Genomic DNA, 7,500 nt, shown 5'->3' with positions numbered 1-7,500 from the left:
CTTTTGCCACCGTCGGTCTGCCGGCCGCCGCCCGCGGTCCGCGCTCAGACTCTGTCTGTCCGCAGCCCCCGCTGCGTTCTTGGACTTTGTCATTTTTTTCGGAAATAGCGAAAAAAAGCTTTTATCATTGTAAGTCGGAGCTCGCCCGGCCTCCCGCTTACTGAGTCACAATTGAGTAAGGCTCACTTAGAACTCTGCACTGTGTCAACCGTACCACTAGTCACCCTGCTAAGTGTGTCTGGAAAACGTGTTCCCGTAAATCTCCGGGAACCCCGCCAATCCCCCCGTACAGAAATTGCATGTGTCAAGTCGGCGGGATGCCTCCCGGAAGTCCTGCCGGGAAGGTCGCACTCTGGCCCCGCCAGGCGGGGCAAATCCGACCCCCATAGTGACTTCCGGGCCTAACTCGTTAACCAGAGCCGCGACAGACCGTGCAACAATGACATGTGTCAAACCGGCGGCACGACGCCCGGAGCTCATGCCGGTCGCGGGGCACCTCGGGCCCGCCCGACGGGGCAGATCCGACCTTCACAGGCTTCCGACGGCAATTGGTTAACCGGCGTGGCGCCGAGGGCACGCGGCTGGCTCGGCGGGCGGCCCTCCGGTAGTGCCGCCGTCGATCGGCCGCCTCGGTCGGCAGGAGGGCCCCGAAGTCGCCTTCATTCTGACTTCCGAGTCGGGACTTAGATTACTTTCGACTCTTCAGCCAAGGTCTCGGATCGACGGCGGGACCTGCGGTTGTCCCTCCGAAAATGCCGCCGCTCGGCCGGCACGGCCCGCCGAATACGTCCCCTTACTGGCTCCCGCCTCGGGACTTTGTCAGAAATTCATTCGGGCAAGGTTTCCATTCGGCGGCCGGAGCACCGGTAGTCATACGGAAAATGCCGCCCCTCGGCCGGCATGGGCCTGCGAATAGGTCCCGCTGACAGACTTCCGCAATTGGGTATTTGTCCGAAAATCCATACCGGCAATCTTCGGAATCGTGCGGAAAAGCTGCCGCGTGGCCCGGGTTAACCAATTGGGGAGGCCGGTGCCATCTACCGAATACTTCAACAACTCGTGAAAACGGCCTCCCTATATATCTGCAGGAACCCCGCCAATGCCCCCGTACAGAAATTGCATGTGTCAAAGGGGCGGCCGAATCTGACCCCGGCGGCCGAGCCTCTGGAACTCCGGGTCGGCCTCGGCCGGCAAATCCGACCCCCATCCAGACTTCCGGAGCGGACTTGGTTAACGAATTGCCACCGGGCAAATGGTTAACCGACAGATCTTGGAGGCTCGTTACCCAAGCCATCCCCCGCCGGTGCGAAAAGTTAACAATCAGCGGGCGGGCAATTCGTGAACCGAACGGGACCGGGCAATTCGTTAACCATTCGGAACCGGGCAATTCGTTAACCAACCTTGTCCTGGCAATGAGTGCACCAACCCGGCCGGACAATTCGTTAACCAAGCTGGCTCTGGCAATTCGTTAACCAACCTGGCCGGGACAATTCGTTAACCAACCCGGCCGGACAATTCGTTAACCAAGCTGGCTCTGGCAATTCGTTAACCTACCCGGCCATGGCAATTCGTTAACCAACCTGACCCTGACAATTCGTTAACCAACCCTGTCCTGGCAATGAGTGCACCAACCCGGCCGGACAATTCGGTAACCAACCAGACCCTGGCAATTCGTTAACCAACCAGGACGGGCAATTCGTCAACCAACCCTGTCCTGGCAATGAGTGCACCAACCCGGCCGGACAATTCGGTAACCAACCAGACCCTGGCAATTCGTTAACCAACCAGGACGGGCAATTCGTCAACCAACCCTGTCCTGGCAATGAGTGCACCAACCCGGCCGGACAATTCGGTAACCAACCAGACCCTGGCAATTCGTTAACCAACCTGACCCGGACAATTCGTTAACCAACCAGGACGGGCAATTCGTTAACCAACCAGGCCCGGACAATACTTTAACCACCCTGGTTTTCCAATTCGTGAACCAACTGGGAACGGACAATTCGGTAACCAACCCTGTCCTGGCAATGAGTGCACCAACCCGGCCGGACAATTCGTTAACCACCCTGTCCTTGCCAATTCGTGAACCAACTGGGAACGGACAATTCGTTAACCAACCCGGCCGGACAATTCGTTAACCAAGCTGGCTCTGGCAATTCGTTAACCTACCCGGCCATGGCAATTCGTTAACCAACCTGACCCTGACAATTCGTTAACCAGCCAGGACGGGCAATTCGTTAACCAACCTGGCCCGGACAATTCGTTAACCAGCCAGGACGGGCAATTCGTTAACCAACCTGGCCCGGACAATTCCTTAACCACCCTGGCCTTGCCAATTCGTGAACCAACTGGGAACGGACAATTCATTAAACAACCCTGTCCTGGCAATGAGTGCACCAACCCAGCCGGACAATTCGTTAACCAGTCTGACCCGGACAATTCGCTAACCAACCCTGCTCGGGCAAATCGTTAACCAAGCCCAACCCCGACAATTCGTTAACCAACCCTGCACGGTCAAGTCGTTAACCAAGCCCAAACCCGACAATTCGTTAACCAACCCATACGTGGCAATTCGCTAAACAACCCGGCTCGGGCAAATGGTTAACCAAGCCGGCCGGGCAAATCGGTAACCGGCCCGGCAGTCCCGACAATTCGACAATCAACCAGCTGAGGACAAACCCTTCGCCCTCAATAACAACTAGTTCTTGCCCCGCCGTCAAAATGTCCCGGCCGATGTTCATCAGAAACTCCTTGCTGGCCCATGGGCCCCCCCTCCTTACCTTAAGAGAGTCATAGTTACTCCCGCCGTTTACCCGCGCCGCACTGAATTTCGTCAAGTTGGGTCTGGCAAGCCGCTAACCCGGCCGGCCGGGCCTGACAACGCTCTAGAAACCCGGAACAGGCAGTTTCGTGAACCAACCGCGCACGCTCCTGACAATGCGTTAGCCAACCCTGCTCGGGCAAATCGTTAATCAAGCCCAACCCTGAAACTGCGTTAACCAACCCGGCCATGGCAATTCAGTAACCAACCCGGCCCGGGCAAATGGTTAACCAAGCCCAACCCTGACAATTCGTTAACCAACCCGGCCCGGGCAAATGGTTAACCAAGCCGGCCGGGCAAATCGCTAACCGGCCCGGCAGTCCCGACAATTCGACAATCAACCAGCTGAGGACAAGCCCTTCGCCCTCAATAACAACTAGTTCTTGCCCCGCCGTCAAAATGTCCCGGCCGATGTTCATCAGAAACTCCTTGCTGGCCCATGGGCCCCCCTCCATACCTTAAGAGAGTCATAGTTACTCCCGCCGTTTACCCGCGCCGCACTGAATTTCGTCAAGTTGGGTCTGGCAAGCCGCTAACCCGGCCGGCCGGGCCTGACAACGCTCTAGAAACCCGGAACAGGCAGTTTCGTGAACCAACCGCGCACGCTCCTGACAATGCGTTAGCCAACCCTGCTCGGGCAAATCGTTAATCAAGCCCAACCCTGAAACTGCGTTAACCAACCCGGCCATGGCAATTCATTAACCAACCCGGCTCGGGCAAATGGTTAACCAAGCCCAACCCTGACAATTCGGTAACCAACCCGGCTCGGGCAAATGGTTAACCAAGCCGGCCGGGCAAATCGCTAACCGGCCCGGCAGTCCCGACAATTCGACAATCAACCAGCTGAGGACAAGCCCTTCGCCCTCAATAACAACTAGTTCTTGCCCCGCCGTCATAATGTCCCGGCCGATGTTCATCAGAAACTCCTTGCTGGCCCATGGGCCCCCCTCCATACCCTTAAGAGAGTCATAGTTACTCCCGCCGTTTACCCGCGCCGCACTGAATTTCGTCAAGTTGGGTCTGGCAAGCCGCTAACCCGGCCGGCCGGGCCTGACAACGCTCTAGAAACCCGGAACAGGCAGTTTCGTGAACCAACCGCGCACGCTCCTGACAATGCGTTAGCCAACCCTGCTCGGGCAAATCGTTAATCAAGCCCAACCCTGAAACTGCGTTAACCAACCCGGCCATGGCAATTCATTAACCAACCCGGCCCGGGCAAATGGTTAACCAAGCCTAAACCTGACAATTCGTTAACCAACCCGGCCCGGGCAAATGGGTAACCAAGCCGGCCGGGCAAATCGGTAACCGGCCCGGCAGCCCCGACTATTCGACAATCAACCAGCTGAGGACAAGCCCTTCGCCCTCAATAACAACTAGTTCTTGCCCCGCCGTCAAAATGTCCCGGCCGATGTTCATCAGAAACTCCTTGCTGGCCCATGGGCCCCCCTCCATACCCTTAAGAGAGTCATAGTTACTCCCGCCGTTTACCCGCGCCGCACTGAATTTCGTCAAGTTGGGTCTGGCAACCCGCTAACCCGGCCGGCCGGGCCTGACAACGCTCTAGAAACCCGGAACAGGCAGTTTCGTGAACCAACCGCGCACGCTCCTGACAATGCGTTAGCCAACCCTGCTCGGGGAAATCGTTAACCAAGCCCAACCCTGACAATGCGTTAATCAACCCGGCCATGGCAATTCATTAACCAACCCGGCTCGGGCAAATGGTTAACCAAGCCCAACCCTGACAATTAGTTAACCAACCCGGCCCGGGCAAATGGTTAACCAAGCCGGCCGGGCAAATCGGTAACCGGCCCGGCAGCCCCGACTATTCGACAATCAACCAGCTGAGGACAAACCCTTCACCCTCAATAACAACTACGTCTTGCCCCGCCGTCAAAATGTCCCGGCCGATGTTCATCAGAAACTCCTTGCTGGCCCATGGGCCCCCCTCCTTACCTTAAGAGAGTCATAGTTACTCCCGCCGTTTACCCGCGCCGCACTGAATTTCCTCAAGTTGGGTCTGGCAACCCGCTAACCCGGCCGGCCGGGCCTGACAACGCTCTAGAAACCCGGAACAGGCAGTTTCGTGAACCAACCGCGCACGCTCCTGACAATGCGTTAGCCAACCCTGCTCGGGCAAATCGTTAATCAAGCCCAACCCTGAAACTGCGTTAACCAACCCGGCCATGGCAATTCATTAACCAACCCGGCTCGGGCAAATGGTTAACCAAGCCGGCCGGGCAAATCGTTAACCGGCCCGGCAGCCCCGACAATTCGACAATCAACCCGCTGAGGACAAACCCTTCGCCCTCAATAACAACTAGTTCTTGCCCCGCCGTCAAAATGTCCCGGCCGATGTTCATCAGAAACTCCTTGCTGGCCCATGGGCCCCCCTCCTTACCTTAAGAGAGTCATAGTTACTCCCGCCGTTTACCCGCGCCGCACTGAATTACGTCAAGTTGGGTCTGGCAACCCGCTAACCCGGCCGGCCGGGCCTGACAACGCTCTAGAAACCCGGAACAGGCAGTTTCGTGAACCAACCGCGCACGCTCCTGACAATGCGTTAGCCAACCCTGCTCGGGCAAATCGTTAATCAAGCCCAACCCTGAAACTGCGTTAACCAACCCGGCCATGGCAATTCACTAACCAACCCGGCTCGGGCAAATGGTTAACCAAGCCCAACCCTGACAATTCGGTAACCAACCCGGCTCGGGCAAATGGTTAACCAAGCCGGCCGGGCAAATCGGTAGCCGGCCCGGCAGTCCCGACAATTCGACAATCAACCAGCTGAGGACAAACCCTTCGCCCTCAATAACAACTAGTTCTTGCCCCGCCGTCAAAATGTCCCGGCCGATGTTCATCAGAAACTCCTTGCTGGCCCATGGGCCCCCCTCCTTACCTTAAGAGAGTCATAGTTACTCCCGCCGTTTACCCGCGCCGCACTGAATTTCCTCAAGTTGGGTCTGGCAACCCGCCAACCCGGCCGGCCGGGCCTGACAACGCTCTAGAAACCCGGAACAGGCAGTTTCGTGAACCAACCGCGCACGCTCCTGACAATGCGTTAGCCAACCCTGCTCGGGGAAATCTTTAACCAAGCCCAACCCTGACAATGCGTTAATCAACCCGGCCATGGCAATTCATTAACCAACCCGGCTCGGGCAAATGGTTAACCAAGCCCAACCCTGACAATTAGTTAACCAACCCGGCCCGGGCAAATGGTTAACCAAGCCGGCCGGGCAAATCGCTAACCGGCCCGGCAGCCCCGACTATTCGACAATCAACCAGCTGAGGACAAACCCTTCACCCTCAATAACAACTACGTCTTGCCCCGCCGTCAAAATGTCCCGGCCGATGTTCATCAGAAACTCCTTGCTGGCCCATGGGCCCCCCTCCTTACCTTAAGAGAGTCATAGTTACTCCCGCCGTTTACCCGCGCCGCACTGAATTTCCTCAAGTTGGGTCTGGCAACCCGCTAACCCGGTCGGCCGGGCCTGACAACGCTCTAGAAACCCGGAACAGGCAGTTTCGTGAACCAACCGCGCACGCTCCTGACAATGCGTTAGCCAACCCTGCTCGGGCAAATCGTTAATCAAGCCCAACCCTGAAACTGCGTTAACCAACCCGGCCATGGCAATTCATTAACCAACCCGGCCCGGGCAAATGGTTAACCAAGCCTAAACCTGACAATTCGTTAACCAACCCGGCCCGGGCAAATGGGTAACCAAGCCGGCCGGGCAAATCGGTAACCGGCCCGGCAGCCCCGACTATTCGACAATCAACCAGCTGAGGACAAGCCCTTCGCCCTCAATAACAACTAGTTCTTGCCCCGCCGTCAAAATGTCCCGGCCGATGTTCATCAGAAACTCCTTGCTGGCCCATGGGCCCCCCTCCATACCCTTAAGAGAGTCATAGTTACTCCCGCCGTTTACCCGCGCCGCACTGAATTTCGTCAAGTTGGGTCTGGCAAGCCGCTAACCCGGCCGGCCGGGCCTGACAACGCTCTAGAAACCCGGAACAGGCAGTTTCGTGAACCAACCGCGCACGCTCCTGACAATGCGTTAGCCAACCCTGCTCGGGCAAATCGTCAATCAAGCCCAACCCTGAAACTGCGTTAACCAACCCGGCCATGGCAATTCATTAACCAACCCGGCCCGGGCAAATGGTTAACCAAGCCCAACCCTGACAATTCGTTAACCAACCCAACCATGACAATTCGCTAACCAACCCGGCCCGGGCAAATGGTTAACCAAGCCTAAACCTGACAATTCGTTAACCAACCCGGCCCGGGCAAATGGGTAACCAAGCCGGCCGGGCAAATCGGTAACCGGCCCGGCAGCCCCGACTATTCGACAATCAACCAGCTGAGGACAAGCCCTTCGCCCTCAATAACAACTAGTTCTTGCCCCGCCGTCAAAATGTCCCGGCCGATGTTCATCAGAAACTCCTTGCTGGCCCATGGGCCCCCCGCCTTAAGTCATAGTTACTCCCGCCGAATACCGGCGCTTCACTGAATTTCGTCAAGCTGGCCCTGTCAAATCCTTAACCCGACCGGACCCTGACAATTCGATAAAAAAAACCAGCTGGCGCAGCCCACCTCTTCCAATGCTACGGCGCACGGGGCCCGCGCGGTGGGTGGGTGGGTGGGTGTGTGGGTGTGTGAGCTTGAACCATGTGTCCGGAGA

The sequence above is a fragment of the Mobula birostris genome, chromosome 12, assembly GCF_030028105.1.
Source record: "Mobula birostris isolate sMobBir1 chromosome 12, sMobBir1.hap1, whole genome shotgun sequence".
NCBI classification, from domain to species: domain Eukaryota; kingdom Metazoa; phylum Chordata; class Chondrichthyes; order Myliobatiformes; family Myliobatidae; genus Mobula; species Mobula birostris.
The sequence above is the reverse complement of the archived record's forward strand: the minus strand, read 5'-3'. Positions refer to the sequence as shown.